The sequence below is a fragment of the Ranitomeya variabilis genome, chromosome 2 (assembly GCF_051348905.1).
Source record: "Ranitomeya variabilis isolate aRanVar5 chromosome 2, aRanVar5.hap1, whole genome shotgun sequence".
Classification (NCBI taxonomy): domain Eukaryota; kingdom Metazoa; phylum Chordata; class Amphibia; order Anura; family Dendrobatidae; genus Ranitomeya; species Ranitomeya variabilis.
The window spans coordinates 646,590,987-646,608,436 of NC_135233.1; the positions used below are offsets into that span (position 1 = coordinate 646,590,987).

At 46.3% G+C, this 17,450-nt stretch overlaps 1 protein-coding gene across 1 annotated transcript in view; it reads left to right on the forward strand.

Annotated features, from left to right (window-relative positions):
* Positions 1-17,450, forward strand: part of SLC22A3 (solute carrier family 22 member 3) — a 570,890-nt gene that overhangs the window by 366,263 nt on the left and 187,177 nt on the right. The gene's annotated exons all lie outside the window — the stretch shown is intronic.

The window sequence follows — 17,450 nt, forward strand, 5'->3', positions numbered from 1 at the left end:
TTAAAATTACGTTCTGGCTTGTGATTGGTCGCGATGCGATGCGACCAATCACAAGCCGTGACGTCACGGGAGGCAGGACAAGCGCGCATTTTAAAATGCGCGCGTGTCCAGCCTCCCGTGACGTCACGGCTTGTGATTGGTCGCGTCGCCCATGTGACCGCGACGCGACCAATCACAAGCCAGAACGTAATTTTAAAATCCTGAAGGACCTAAAATTACGTCACGGCTTGCTGTGATTGGTCGCGTCGCGGCCACATGGGCGACGCGACCAATCACAAGCTGGGACGTCACGGGAGGCAGGACAAGCGCGCATTTTAAAATGCGCGCGTGTCCAGCCTCCCGTGATGTCACGGCTTGTGATTGGTCGCGTCGCCCATGTGACCGCGACGCGACCAATCACAAGCCAGAACGTAATTTTAAAATCCTGAAGGACCTAAAATTACGTCACGGCTTGCTGTGATTGGTCGCGTCGCGGCCACATGGGCGGCACGCGACCAATCACAAGCCGGGACTTCAAGTAAGGAAGTAAACGCGCGAATTTTAAGCAAACAACGCTGCCGGTTCCCTCGCGGAGGTCCAGGCTGCGTCGGAGAGGTGAGTATAGCAATATTTTTTATTTTAATTCTTTATTTGACACATTAATATGGTTCCCAGGGCCTGAAGGAGAGTTTCCTCTCCTTCAGACCCTGGGAACCATCAGGAATACCGTCCGATACATGAGTCCCATTGACTTGTATTGGTATCGGGTATCGGTATCGGATTAGATCCGATACTTTGCCGGTATCGGCCGATACTTTCCGATACCGATACTTTCAAGTATCGGACGGTATCGCTCAACACTAATGATGAACCAAATTCTGTGGATCAAGCGGAGAAGACCTTGTTGGCCCTGTCTCAGGGTCAAGAAGCGGCAGAATTGTATTGTCAGAAATTTAGAAAATGGTCTGTGCTGACTAAATGGAATGAGGATGCTTTGGCGGCAATTTTCAGAAAGGGTCTTTCTGAATCTGTTAAAGATGTTATGGTGGGGTTTCCCACGCCTGTTGGTCTGAGTGATTCTATGTCTCTGGCCATTCAGATCGATCGGCGCTTGCGGGAGCGCAGAACTGTGCGCGCTGTGGCGTTTTCCTCAGAGCAGATGCCTGAGTCAATGCAGTGTGATAGGATTCTGTCTAGAACGAAACAACAGGGATTCAGACGTCAGAATAGGTTGTGTTTTTATTGTGGCGATGCTTCTCATGTCATTTCACTCTGCCCAAAGCGTACAAAGAGAATCGCTAGTTCAGTTACCATCGGAACTGTACAACCTAAATTTCTGTTATCTGTGACCTTGATCTGCTCATTGTCGTCATTTTCTGTCATGGCGTTTGTGGATTCAGGCGCCGCTTTGAACTTAATGGACTTTGAATTTGCCAGGCGTTGTGGTTTCCCCTTGCAGTCTTTGCAGAACCCTATTCCTTTAACCCCTTCATGACCCAGCCTATTTTGGCCTTAATGACCTTGCCGTTTTTTGCAATTCTGACCAGTGTCCCTTTATGAGGTAATAACTCAGGAACGCTTCAACGGATCCTAGCGATTCTGAGATTGTTTTTTCATGACATATTGGGCTTCATGTTAGTGGTAAATTTAGGTCGATAATTTCTGAGTTTATTTGTGAAAAAAATGGAAATTTGGCAAAAATTTTGAAAATTTCGCAATTTTCACATTTTGAATTTTTATTCTGTTAAACCAGAGAGTTATGTGACACAAAATAGTTAATAAATAACATTTCCCACATGTCTACTTTACATCAGCACAATTTTGGAAACAAATTTTTTTTTTGCTAGGAAGTTATAAGGGTTAAAATTTGACCAGTGATTTCTCATTTTTACAACAAAATTTACAAAACCATTTTTTTTAGGGACCACCACACATTTGAAGTCAGTTTGAGGGTTCTATATGGCTGAAAATACCCAAAAGTGACACCATTCTAAAAACTGCACCCCTCAAGGTGCTCAAAACCACATTCAAGAAGTTTATTAACCCTTCAGGTGTTTCACAGCAGCAGAAGCAACATGGAAGTAAAAAATGAACATTTAACTTTTTAGTCACAAAAATGATCTTTTAGCAACAATTTTTTTATTTTCCCAAGGGTAAAAGGAGAAACTGGACCACGAACGTTGTTGTCCAATTTGTCCTGAGTACCATGATACCTCATATGTGGGGGTAAACCACTGATTGGGCGCCTGGCAGGGCTCGGAAGGGAAGGAGCGCCATTTGACTTTTTGAATGAAAAATTGGCTCCAATCTTTAGCGGACACATGTCGCGTTTGGAGAGCCCCCGTGTGCCTAAACATTGGAGCTCCCCCACAAGTGACCCCATTTTGGAAACTAGACCCCCCAAGGAACTTATCTAGAAGCATAGTGAGCACTTTAAACCCCCAGGTGCTTCACAAATTGATCCGTAAAAATGAAAAAGTACTTTTTTTTCCCCAAAAAATTATTTTAGTCTCAATTTATTCATTTTCACATGGGCAACAGGATAAAATGGATCCTAAAATTTGTTGGACAATTTCTCCTGAGTACACTGATACCTCACATGTGGGGGTAAACCACTGTTTGGGCACATGGTAAGGCTCGGAAGGGAAGGAGCGCCATTTGACTTTTTGAATGAAAAATTATCTCCATCACTAGCGGACACCATGTCACGTTTGGAGAGCCCCTGTGTGCCTAAACATTGGAGCTCCCCCACAAGTGACCCCATTTTGGAAACTAGACCCCCCAAGGAACTTATCTAGAAGCATAGTGAGCACTTTAAACCCTCAGGTGCTTCACAAATTGATCCGTAAAAATGAAAAAGTACTTTTTTTTCACACAAAATTTCTTTTAGCCTCAATTTTTTCATTTACACATGGGCAACAGGATAATATGGATCCTAAAATTTGTTGGGCAATTTCTCCTGAGTACGCCGATACCTCATATGTGGGGGTAAACCACTGTTTGGGTGCACGGCAAGGCTCGGAAGGGGAGGCGTGCCATTTGACTTTTTGAATGGAAAATTAGCTCCAATCGTTAGCGGACACCATGTCACGTTTGGAGAGCCCCTGTGTGCCTAAACATTGGAGCTCCCCTACAAATGACCCCATTTTGGAAACTAGACCCCCCAAGGAACTTATCTAGATGCATAGTGAGCACTTATAGCCCCCAGGTGCTTCACAGAAGTTTATAACGCAGAGCCGTGAAAATAAAAAATAATTTTTCTTTCCTCAAAAATGATTTTTAGCCCAGAATGTTTTATTTTCCCAAGGGTAATAGGAGAAATTGGACCCCAAATGTTGTTGTCCAGTTTGTCCTGAGTACGATGATACCCCAAATGTTGGGGTAAACAACTGTTTGTGCGCACGGCAGGGCTCGGAAGGGAAGGCATGCCATTTGGCTTTTTGAATGGAAAATTAGCTCCAATCATTAGCGGACACCATGTCGCGTTTGAAGAGCCCCTGTGTGCCTAAACATTGGAGCTCCCGCACAAGTGACCCCATTGTGGAAACTAGACCTCCCAAGGAACTAATCTAGATGTGTGGTGAGCACTTTGAACCCCCAAGTGCTTCACAGAAGTTTATAACGCAGAGCCATGAAAATAAAAAATAATTTTTCTTTTCTCAAAAATGATTTTTTAGCCCACAATTTTTTATTTTCCCAAGGGTAACAGGAGAAATTGGACCCCAAAAGTTGTTGTCCAGTTTCTCCTGAGTACGCTGATACCCCATATGTGGGGGTAAACCACTGTTTGGGCACATGCCGGGGTTCGGAAGGGAAGTAGTGACGTTTTGAAATGCAGACTTTGATGGAATGCTCTGCGGGCGTCAGGTTGCGTTTGCAGAGCCCCTGATGTGCCTAAACAGTAGGAACTCCCCACAAGTGACTCCATTTTGGAAACTAGACCCCCAAGGGAACTTATCTAGATGTGTGATGAGCACTTTGAACCCCCAAGTGCTTCACAGAAGTTTATAACGCAGAGCCGTGAAAATAATAAATGTGTTTCCTTTCCTCAAAAATATTTTTTTAGCCCAGAATTTTTTATTTTTGCAAGGGTAACAGGAGAAATTTGACCCCAAAAGTTGTTGTCCAGTTTCTCCTGAGTACGCTGATACCCCATATGTGGGGGTAAACCACTGTTTGGGCACATGCCGGGGCTTGGAAGGGAAGTAGTGACGTTTTGGAATGCAGACTTTGATGGAATGGTCTGCGGGCATCATGTTACGTTTGCAGAGCCCCTGATATGCTTAAACAGTAGAAACCCCCCACAAGTGACCCCATTTTGGAAACTAGACCCCCCAAGGAACTTATCTAGATGTGTGGTGAGCACATTCAACCCCCAAGTGCTTCACAGAAGTTTACAACGCAGAGCCGTGAAAATAAAAAATCATTTTTCTTTCCTCAAAAAAGATGTTTTAGCAAGCAATTTTTTATTTTTACAAGGGTAACAGGAGAAATTGGGCCCCAAAAGTTGTTGCCCAGTTTGTTGTGAGTATGCTGGTACCCCATATGTGGGGGTAAACCACTGATTGGGCGCACGTCAGGGCTCGGAAGGGAAGTAGTGACATTTGAAATGCAGACTTTGATGGAATGGTCTGCGGGCATCACGTTGCATTTGCAGAGCCCCTGATGTGCCTAAACAGTAGAAACACCCCACAAGTGACTCCATTTTGGAAACTAGACCCCCCAAGGAACTTATCTAGATGTGTGGTGAGCGCTTTCAACCCCCAAGTGCTTCACAGAAGTTTATAACGCAGAGCCGTGAAAATAAAAAATAATTGTTCTTTCCTCAAAAAATTATGTTTTAGCAAGTAATTTTTTATTTTTGCAAGGGTAACAGGAGAAATTGGACCCCAATAGTTGTTGCCCAGTTTGTCCTGAGTACGCTGGTACCCCATATGTGGGGGTAAACCACTGTTTGGGCGCACGTCGGGGCTTGGAAGGGAGGGAGCACCATTTGACTTTTTGAACGCAAGATTGGCTGGAATCAATGGTGGCGCCATGTTGCGTTTGGAGACCCCTCATGTGCCTAAACAATGGAAACCCCTCAATTCTAACTTCAACACTAACCCCAACACACCCCTAATCCTAATCCCAACTGTAGCCATAACCCTAATCACAACCCTAACCCCTAACCCCAACACACCCCTAACCACAACCCTAACCCCAACACACCCGTAACCCTAATTCCAACCCTAACCCTAATCCTAACCCTAATCCCAACCCTAACCCTAATCCCAACCCTAACCACAACTGTAACCCCAACACACCCCTAACCCTATCCGTAACCCTAACCACAAGCCTAATCTTAACACTATTTCCAACCCTAGCCCTAATTCCAACCCTAACTCTAATTCCAACCCTAACCCTAAGGCTATGTGCCCACGTTGCGGATTCGTGTGAGATTTTTCCGCACGATTTTTGAAAAATCTGCAGGTAAAAGGCACTGCGTTTTACCTGCGGATTTACAGCGGATTTCCAGTGTTTTTTTGTGCGGATTTCACCTGCAGATTCCTATTGAGGAACAGGTGTAAAACGCTGCGGAATCCGCACAAAGAATTGACATGCTGCGGAAAATACAACGCAGCGTTTCTGCACGGAATTTTCCACACCATGGGCACAGCGGATTTGGTTTTCTATAGGTGTACATGGTACTGTAAACCTGAGGGAAAACTGCTACGAATTCGCAGCGGCCAATCCGCTGCGGATCTGTGGCCAATCCGCTGCGGATCCGCGGCCAATCCGCTGCGGATCCGCAGCGGATCCGCAGCCAAATCCGCACTGTGTGCACATGCCATAACCCTAACCCTACCCCTAACCCTAACCCTAACCCTACCCCTAGTTCTAACCCTATTTCTAACCCTAACCCTAGTGGAAAAAGAAAAAAAAATATTTTCTTTATTTTATTATTGTCCCTACCTATGGGGGTGATAAAGGGGGGGGTTATTTATTATTTTTTTTATTTCGATCGCTGTGATAGAACCTATCACAGCGATCAAAATGTACTTGCAACGAATCTGCCGGCCGGCAGATTCGGCGGGCGCACTGCGCATGCGCCCGCCATTTTGGAAGATGGCGGCGCCCATGGAGAAGACAGATGCACACCGGGAGCCTCGGTAAGTATAAGGGGGGGGGAGATCGGGGCACGGGGGCGTCGGAGCACGGGGGGTGGCATAGGTGCACGGGGGAGCGGACAGGAGGACGTGGGAGCGGAGCACAAGACGGAGGAGAGCGGAGCACAGATCGGTGGCTTGGGGGGGCGATCGGTGGGGTGGGGGGGTCACATAAGTGTTTCCAGCCATGGCCGATGATATTGCAGCATCGGCCATGGCTGGATTGTAATATTTCACCAGTTTTTTAGGTGAAATATTACAAATCGCTCTGATTGGCTGTTTCACTTTCAACAGCCAATCAGAGCGATCGTAGCCACGGGGGGTGAAGCCACCCCCCCTGGGCTTAAGTACCACTCCCCCGCTCTGCAGGGACACGATCATTCCATGACGCCACATAGGCATCATGGGTCGGATTGGCACCGACTTTCATGACGCCTACGTGGCGTCAAAGGTCAGGAAGGGGTTAAGGGGCATTGATGCTACACCTTTGGCTAAAAATAAACCCCAGTTTTGGACACAGGTGACCATGTGCATGGCGCCAGCCCATCAGGAAGATTGTCGTTTTCTGGTGTTGCATAATTTGCATGATGCTACTGTGCTGGGTTTTCCATGGTTGCAGATACATAATCCTGTGTTGGATTGGAAGTCTATGTCTGTGACTAGTTGGGGTTGTCAGGGGGTTCATAATGACGTTCCTGTGATGTCAATCTCCTCTTCCTCCTCTTCTGAAGTTCCAGAGTTTTTGTCTGATTTTCAGGATGTATTCGATGAACCCAAGTCCAGTTCCCTTCCACCGCATAGGGACTGTGATTGTGCTATTGACTTGATTCCAGGTTGTAAATTTCCTAAGGGCCGACTTTTCAACCTGTCTGTGCCGGAACATACCGCCATGCGGAGTTATGTTATGGAGTCTTTGGAGAAAGGGCATATTCGGCCATCTTCTTCACCGTTGGGAGCGGGATTTTTTTTTGTTGCTAAGAAGGATGGCTCCTTGAGACCCTGTATTGATTATCGCCTCTTGAATAAGATCACGGTCAAGTTTCTATACCCTTTACCTTTGCTTTCCGATTTGTTTGCCAGGATTAAGGGGGCTAGTTGGTTTACTAAAATTGACCTTCGGGGGGCCTATAATCTTGTTCGTATTAAGCAGGGTGACGAATGGAAAACTGCGTTTAATACGCCCGAAGGCCATTTTGAATACCTTGTGATGCCATTCGGGCTCTCTAATGCTCCATCTGTTTTTCAGTCCTTCATGCATGATATCTTCCGGAATTATCTTGATAAATTCATGATTGTATATTTGGATGACATCTTAATTTTTTCCGATGATTGGGAGTCTCATGTGAAACAGGTCAGGATGGTATTTCAGATCCTTCGTGATAATGCTTTGTTTGTGAAGGGGTCTAAGTGTCTCTTTGGAGTGCAGAAGGTTTCTTTTTTGGGCTTCATTTTTTCTCCCTCATCTATAGAGATGGATCCGGTTAAGGTTCAGGCCATTCATGATTGGATTCAGTCCACATCCGTGAAGAGCCTTCAGAAATTTTTGGGCTTTGCTAATTTTTATCGCCGTTTCATTGCTAACTTCTCCAGTGTGGTTAAACCCCTGACCGATTTGACGAAGAAAGGCGCTGATGTAACGAATTGGTCCTCTGTGGCTGTCTCTGCCTATCAGGAGCTTAAATGCCGATTTACTTCTGCCCCGGTGTTGCGTCAGCCAGATGTTTCTCTTCCGTTTCAGGTTGAGGTTGATGCTTCTGAGATTGGGGCAGGGGCCGTTTTGTCTCAGAGGAATTCTGATGGTTCCTTGATGAAACCGTGTACCTTCTTTTCCCGTAAGTCTTCGCCTGCTGAACACAATTATGATGTCGGCAATCGGGAGTTGTTGGCTATGAAGTGGGCTTTTGAGGAATGGTGACATTGGCTTGAGGGAGCCAAGCACCGTATTGTGGTCTTGACCGATCTTAAAAATCTGATTTACCTCGAATCTGCCAAATGGCTGAATCCTAGACAGGCTCGATGGTCCCTGTTTTTCTCCTGTTTTGATTTTGTGGTTTCGTATCTTCCGGGTTCTAAGAATATTAAGGCTGATGCCCTCTCTAGGAGTTTTTTGCCTGATTCTCCTGAGGTACTTGAGCCGGTCGGCATTCTGAAGGAAGGGGTGGTCCTTTCTGCCATTTCCCCTGATTTGCGACGGGTTCTGCAGGAATTTCAGGCTGACAAACCTGACCGCTGTCCAGTGGGGAAACTGTTTGTTCCTGATAGATGGACTAGTAGAGTGATTTCTGAGGTTCATTGTTCTGTGTTAGCTGGCCATCCTGGTATTTTTGGTACCAGAGATTTGGTTGGTAGGTCCTTTTGGTGGCCTTCTTTGTCGCGTGATGTGCGTTCTTTTGTGCAGTCCTATGGGACTTGTGCGCGGGCCAAGCCTTGTTGTTCCAGTGCTAGTGGGTTGCTTATGCCTTTGCCGGTCCCTGAGAGGCCCTGGACGCATATTTCTATGGATTTTATTTCAGATCTTCCGGTTTCCCAGAGGATGTCGGTTATCTGGGTGGTTTGTGACCGGTTTTCTAAGATGGTTCATTTGGTGCCTTTGCCTAAATTGCCTTCCTTTTCTGATTTGGTTCCGTTGTTTTTTCAGCATGTGGTTCATTTGCATGGTATTCCGGAGAATATTGTGTCTGACAGAGGTTCCCAGTTTGTTTCTAGGTTTTGGCGGGCCTTTTGTGCTAGGCTGGGCATTGATTTGTCTTTTTCTTCCGCATTTCATCCTCAGATAAATGGCCAGACCGAGCGAACTAATCAGACTTTGGAAACTTATTTGAGATGCTTTGTGTCTGCTGATCAGGATGATTGGGTGGCTTTCTTGCCATTGGCCGAGTTTGCCCTTAATGATCGGGCTAGTTCGGCTACCTTGGTTTCGCCCTTCTTTTGTAATTTTGGTTTTCATCCTCGTTTTTCTTCGGGGCAAGTTGAACCTTCTGATTGTCCTGGTGTGGATTCTGTGGTTGACAGGTTGCAGCAGATTTCGGCTCATGTGGTGGACGATTTGGTGTTGTCTCAGGAGGAGGCTCAGCGTTTTGCTAACCGTCGTCGGTGTGTTGGTTCCCGGCTTCGGGTTGGGGATTTGGTCTGGTTGTCTTCCCGTCATGTTCCTATGAAGGTTTCTTCCCCTAAGTTTAAGCCTCGGTTTATTGGTCCCTATAGGATTTCTGAGATTATGAATCCGGTGTCTTTTCGTTTGGCCCTTCCGGCCTCTTTTGCCATCCATAATGTTTTCCATAGATCTTTATTGCGGAAATATGTGGTGCCCGTTGTTCCCTCTGTTGATTCTCCTGCTCCTGTGTTGGTTGATGGGGAGTTGGAGTATGTGGTTGAGAAGATTTTGGATTCTCGCTTTTCGAGGCGGAGGCTTCAGTACCTTGTCAAATGGAAGGGTTATGGCCAGGAGGATAATTCTTGGGTTTTTGCCTCTGATGTCCATGCTGCTGATTTGGTCCATGCCTTTCATCTGGCTCGTCTGCCTGTGGGGGTTGCTGCCTTATACTACAGGATCTGCCTGTGGGGGGTGCTGCCTTATGCTACAGGATCTGCCTATGGGGGTGCTGCCTTATACTACAGAGTTTACCTATGGGGGGGTGCTGCCTTATACTACAGGGTCTGCCTATAGGGATACTGCCTTATACTACAGAGTCTGCTTATAGGTGTACTGTCTTGTACTATATGGAGGACTATCTGGCACATTATACTATATGGAGGTTACTATGGGGCCATCATACAGTGTGGAGATTACAGTGAAGGGGCCATCATACTGTGCTGGAGCCATCAAACAGTTTGAAGTCTACTAAGGGGTCAGTATACTGTGTGGGTGGTACTATACAGTGAGGGGGCATCATATTGTGGAGCTGTACAGGGGGAGACTCAGGACATTATTAAATGTAAAGTGGGCACTTATTGTTATAGGAGAACTCGGGTTACTGTGACTATCAAAGGGGCACACAGGGCAATATTACTTTCTAGGGAGCAAAATATGGGCACTATTTTCTAGGGCACTTGTACCCGGCATTACTATAATATAGAGGGGTGCTTTAGAATTTACACAGCAGGTGCAGTAATAGGGACACATACGGCAGCAGCGGCTCAGTATTGAGGATACAATGAGGATATAAAGAGCAGGTAACCACACTTATAACAAGGCTGATAGAGACCGGCAGATGTTGGATGGATATTGTTCCCCACTGCGAAAGAGGGCTTATCGCTCCCCAGAACATAGTCAGATAAGTTATTACTTTGTTCAGGTATGATATGGGTATGTCTCCTGATGAACCTACAGAGCGAAAACGCGTTGAGCAAAGCATACTCAAGGCTATAAGCTAGGCATATTTAAATGCTAAAAGTTTACATACTTGGTCATATCTAATGTCACTGGGTTTATGGCAATTTTTGCACTTTTCTTGCACTAATTTTGCACTTTATGTTGCCTTTAGGGCCCACCTGCCTTGGTAATAATTTTTTATTATAGGCTATTTTTGTCTGTTACCCTTTTTTCTATTTTAGGGTTTAATAGGGGCAGACGACAAGAGCGGGGGCGCCATCTGCGCAGGTTAATAGGGTGCCAACCCCCTCAGGCAGGTAGGGCGTATCTTTCAGGTACAGCTTAGGTTCTTTCATAGGCTTTATATGTGCAATATAGTACACGAGTGTTCAACATATACACTCGTTGCACAGCCTTTGTACCGCACAAGTAGTTGAAGGTAGACTTAAGCTGTAACTGTGCAGTTCTGTTCCCTGTTTAAATTGCCAAATTCTAGACACATACTACACACCGGTGTTTCGGGCAGGCTATTGTTGCATTAGACTTTTTGCCCGTCATGTGTATGAAGCGCCCCCACCGCCGCAGGGCCGAGGGGTACCCGGTACCGGGCCTCTGGGTCTCTGCTCTGGGGTTGTCACGGTGGCTAGGCCCCGGTCCGTGACCCTGCCAAGGGGCGCACAGTGAATGAGATGTGGATAGATGAATGATATTAGTGATGGTGGTGGTGAGGCTGTGGTGGTGCGGTGCAGTAAATAACGAGGACACCAGGTTGCAGTCTCTTTACCTCTTTACTGAAGATCTCTGGGTCCTCAGTCCGGAATCCGGATAACCAGGCTGCGCAAGTCCGGCCGGCCCAATGGCACCTCCAGAGTTCTCTTAGCAGGTGAAAATCTGTGCCTTCCTTCTAGCGCTATGTGTTGCGGTCCTTCCCTGCTGTGCTTACAGAAAGTCCCCACAACTGTTGTGTCTGTTTCTTAAGTTCCCTCACAACTCGATTAGATGATGTTCTGCTAATCCTCCGTCCCTCCCTGGTGTTCTGGTTGGGACGGCACCCGTTTGACGGGTAGGCTCGGAGCTAGTGTTGAGCATTCCGATACCGCAAGTATCGGGTATCGGCCGATACTTGTGGGTATCGGAATTCCGATACCGAGATCCGATACTTTTGTGGTATCGGGTATCGGTATCGAAACAACATTAATGTGTAAAAGAAAGAATTAAAATAAAAAATATTGCTATACTCACCTCTCCGACGCAGCCTGCACCTTACCGAGGGAACCGGCAGCGTTCTTTGCTTAAAATGCGCGCTTTTCCTTCCTTCCGTGACGTCACGGCTTCTGATTGGTCGCGTGCCGCCCATGTGGCCGCGACGCAACCAATCACAGCAAGCCGTGACGTAATTTTAGGTCCTTCAGTATTTTAAAATTACGTTCCGGCGTTGTGATTGGTCGCGTCGCGGTCACATGGGCGACGCGACCAATCACAAGCCGTGACGTCACGGGAGGCAGGAGACGCGCGCATTTTAAAATGCGTGCGTGTCCAGCCTCCCGTGACGTCACGGCTTGTGATTGGTCGCGTCGCCCATGTGACCGCGACGCGACCAATCACAACGCCGGATTGTAATTTTAAAATCCTGAAGGACCTGAAATTACGTCACGGCTTGCTGTGATTGGTTGCGTCGCGGCCACATGGGCGACGCGACCAATCACAAGCCATGACGTCACGGGAGGCTGGACACGCGCGCATTTTAAAATGCGCGCGTCTCCTGCCTCCCGTGACGTCACGGCTTGTGATTGGTCGCGTCGCCCATGTGACCGCGACGCGACCAATCACAACGCCGGAACGTAATTTTAAAATACTGAAGGACCTAAAATTACGTCACGGCTTGCTGTGATTGGTTGCGTCGCGGCCACATGGGCGGCACGCGACCAATCAGAAGCCGTGACGTCACGGAAGGAAGGAAAAGCGCGCATTTTAAGCAAAGAACGCTGCCGGTTCCCTCGGTAAGGTGCAGGCTGCGTCGGAGAGGTGAGTATAGCAATATTTTTTATTTTAATTCTTTATTTTACACATTAATATGGTTACCAGGGCCTGAAGGAGAGTTTCCTCTCCTTCAGACCCTGGGAACCATCAGGAATACCGTCCGATACATGAGTCCCATTGACTTGTATTGGTATCGGGTATCGGTATCAGATTAGATCCGATACTTTGCCGGTATCGGCCGATACTTTCCGATACCGATACTTTCAAGTATCGGACGGTATCGCTCAACACTACTCGGAGCTCTTCCGGGACCCTAGAGTCGCCCCTCTCCACAAGTTGCCCCCCCAAGACTGCATAGGTGATTTAAGTTAGACAGCCCGCCTTAGACTGACTGTCCTGCCGCTGTTTGGAGTATTGCTTGAAGCTGAATGTTATGATACTCCCTCGGCGTTCCGGCCACCGGTAGTGCGCCTCAGTAGGATGTTGCTTCGGTCTTACAGCACGACTCCTACTGGTATTTCTCCTTTTGCGTGATCTCGTTTCTCACTCAGCACAATCTATCTCGCTTCTAATCCTTCCTTGGGCACCGCCGCTATGCTGAGCAGGCACGGTCCCGTTACGTTCGTTCAAGTTGCCAAGCCTCTGTCAGGATCCCACCCCTGACAGAGACCCTACTGTATCTTCCCCCACAACACCCTCTGCCACAAGGTGTTGCCTGGTTCCAACCCAGTCAGCTTTCTCATCTAACTTCCTGCCTGGCCCCCAGTTTACCCACTATGGTGGGGAGTGGCCTAGTGAATAGAACCCTTAGCTCCCCCCGGAGGCCCGACTGTGAAATGTATTGGTGTCTGTGATACCTGATCAGATGAACTCCTTCAGTGCCATCAGACGTACCATAGCTCCCCTTAGTGGCGGAGCCACAGTACTGCAACGACCAGGACTCTGGGGCGCTGCATGTACCCTGTTTAAATCAATGGTACATGTGAAAATATGCACCTTTGTAATATATTTTAATAGATAAATTTATTTCTCTGCCAGGACTATTTTTTCCTTTTAAAAATTCTCAATTCTGGGGCTAATTCTTTACTCAAGGAAGACAGATTTGTTCATTACTGAGTTACGAGATGACAGTTGCTACTGATAAGATTTTATATAGAGGGACTGGAGGTTCTAGAGTCGGAGCACAAAAATATTGCAACTTTTGACATTTTCATTCCAGTCTTAACTAGCATTGGTAATATGGGTGAGGCAGGGTGGGGCTAAGCCCGCCCATCAAGTTTGTGAAAAGTTACATTACCTGATTAGAGTACATTTCTGGTGAATGCGACCGGAACTTTTAAGATGAACTTAATTCATTGAGTGGCATGCACCCCTTAATAGATTTGCCACTTTTTGCTACAATGGCCCCATTCATTAAGATTAGCAGCCACAATGCCAGTCTTAATAAATCAATGCACAAATGTGCCGCTGCACTAGCCTGATGCACATTAGCAACAGAGTTGCACCACCTGAACAGCCAAGCTAAATCATACCTGGTCTGTGTCCTTTCTCCAGAAGATACCATAAGTCCCGATCCCATGGACTTTTGGCTCAGCAGATTGGACCAGTGCCAAAAACTGGCCCAGTTTACTATCGATGTACTGTTATGTCCATCCTCTAGTGTATTGTCATAAATGGCATCCTGCGCAGCTAGTGGCTTTGTCACATTCAGGCAGGCAAGTTATCCTCTGTAAGCGTGGAAAACTTTAGATTTGTTAAACAGAATCAAGGATTGCATGCCTGCTTGTCCATTGTCTCTCTTTTGCACTGCCCAGTTGGTGGACATCCCCCCCCCCCCCACAAGTTGCACCTGGTGTGCGTGGCCCTCCCGTGTAATCCTTATGGTTGAAAAGAGCCTGTACCTCTGCCAGCAGCGTTGTCTGAGGGTAATCTTTTCAGCAAATCTACCACAATGGCCCTCTGGCATGCATGCACTGAAAATGGCACGTCTGCCTCCGACATGAGAGAAGCAAATTTTTCCTTGTACCGTGGGTCAAGAAAGGTGCACAGCCAGTATTTCATGGTGGACAAAATGTCTTTCATGTGAGAGTCTTGGGAAAGGCATCTGGACATGAACTCTGCCATGTGTGGCAGACTACAAATAAGCAAACATTCATTGTCCTCACCAGGAAGAACAATAACCATCCTCTCCTCCTCACGACATATAACCTCCTCTTCCTCCTCCTCCTGTTCAGGCCATCCATGCTGGACAGGCATAAAGCTGGGATTGTGAATCCCCTCTGTAGCGCAGTTCCTTGTTATCACCCAATATGGCCTGAGAATATTGTGTGAGGCTGGGCTGTGTGGTATCAGCCACTGTCAAATCTTGCTCCATAGCCACCTGCTCAGCACTCAAAGCTTCCTGAGATTTTGCAATGAACGTTTAAATAGACATAGCATCAGGATGGTTACGCTGACAATAGCGTCATCAGCGCTCACCACCTTGGTGCAGTAGTAGTACCAAATCAGATAGATCAAGGAAATCTTAACTCAAATTGTGAACATATATTCCCTTTAAAAACAACCTTTAATAATAAGATTTCTAAAAAACACCAACTCAGTGAAACAATTGGTAAAATACCCAAAAATACAAATGACCAAAATATCGCCTACAAAAAACCTACAATAGACCTATCTCACCCCTGCCTGGCTGTGGAGGTTGGCACCGAGACGATTTATTGGCGCCCCCACTCAATGTGGACTATCCCTCACTCCCCTTATAACAGCCCTATCAATATACTGTAGGTGGGAAAACAATACTAATTAGAACAAAGATGAAAAGAAAGATATTATACAACACAAACTAAAAAAAATCCCTGTAGGAGTTTTGTAGAGCAAGCAGAGATAATGTCAAATCTCATTCAGAATCATGACCAAAACTCCACAGATGCAAGACATAATAGTGTATAACATAATTAGCCTGCCAGATAGTCATCCAAGCCAAGCATTACTGTATGCAGATAAACATTCAAGAAATATATGAAATATGGAGTATGACTTAGCATGAGTGGGATGCACCCTGATGCGTTTCCCCAGTGTCACGGTTTATCAGGAGGTAGCACAGATATTCAAGATGCCAGATGCCATAATGATGGCTAGTTTGTATTGTATAATATCTTTTTTTTCATCTCTGTTCTATTTAATATTGTTTAACTACCTATATTGATAGGGCTGTTATAAGGGAGTAAGGGATAGTCCACATTGAGTGGGGGTGCCAAAATATAATCTCTTAGGGTGCCAACCTCCACAGCCGTGCAGGGGTGAGATAGGTCTATTGTACGTACTTTATAGGCGATATTTAGGTCATTTGTATTTTCTGGTATTTAACCAATTGTTTCACTGGGTTGGTGTTTTTTAGAAATCACATTATTAAAATGATAAATACAGAGTTATATAAAAACACACACACATAATCTGCATGAAACGCATTGTCTGTTTATTTTTTATCAAATTTAAAAAAAAAAATTGCGTAAGCTCCAGCGTAATTTTCTTAACCAGCAGAGGGAAAGCTGACGGCTGAGGGCTGATGTTAATATTCTGGGACGGAGCCAAAATCCTGAAAGGTTCCTAGGCTATTAATATCAGCTCACAGATGTTTGCTTAGCCTTTACTGGCTTGTTTACAGGGGAACCCCCCCAAAATTAACATGGGTTCCCCCTATAAAATCAAACCAGCAAAGGGTAGGCAGACAGCTGCAGGCTGATACTAATAGTCTGGGAAGGGGCCATGGATGTTGGCACCCCCCAAACCAAAAACCTCAGCTCTCAGCCACCCCAGAAATGGTGCTTCTTATAGATGCCCCAATTCTGGCACTCAGCCTTGCTCTTCCCACTTACCCTGTAACATTGGCAAGTGGGGTAATATTTGTGGGGTTGATGTCACCTTTGTATTGTCGGGTAACATCAAGCCCACAAATTAGTAATGGATAAGCATCAGTAAGACACCTATCCATTACTAATTCTATAGTTAAATGGTAAATAAAGACACAGCCAGAATAAAGTCCTTTAATAGAAATAATCACACAGACTCCTTTATTGAATCAGAATTTACCATACTTACTGCATTGCCTAATCCCCGACTCCCTGGATCTCCTGAAAGGAAAATAAAATAATAAACCAACATATAATAGTCCCTGTCCGCCATAGTCCATTTACCGAGTGTCCCACGACTATCTCGAGTGTAGAAGTCACATCGAGAGATGTGACTGCTCTACCCGGCCTCCGGTGATACACTGACAGGAGGTAATTCTTCCTGCAGTGTATCACTGAGAGTTCACTGGAGCTCGTGTTCTCACTTACCGCACCTCTGCGTGAGAATTTTCTCACGCAGCGGTGCTACAAGTAAGAACTGGAGCTGATCAGCTGATGAACTCCGGTGAACTCTCATGGCAGTGCAGCGATACACTGCGGGAGGACTACCTCCTGTCAGTGTATCTCCGGAGACCGGGTAGAGCAGTCACATCTCCTGATGTGACTGTTCTACATGTGAGATCATCATGGGACACTTGTTATTAAATGGACTATGGCGGACAGGGAGTATTACATGTTGGTTTATTTTATTTTTGTTGCAGGAGATGCGTGCGTCGGGGATTAGGTGTTTGGTGAGTATGAATGTTTTCTTTTAGTTTGACTATTGAACACAGTTGCAGAATGATGGCACTACTGTCCCATTATCGGCTCATGTGGTCACTGTTATATGTGACAGCAGACATAGCCGGATGGAAGTAGTAGTCTCTTCATACGATGCCTGGATACGCACACACACAGGCACCCGCAAACAGACACACACACAGACAACCGCAGACAGACAGACACACACACATACCCGCAGACACCCGCAGACAGGTACACACGCAGAAACCTACAGACAGATACATACACAGACACCTGCAGACAGACACACACATACACACAGACAGACGCAGACACCCGCAGACAGATGCACACAAAAACACTGGCAGACAGACACACACACCGGCAGACACACGCAGA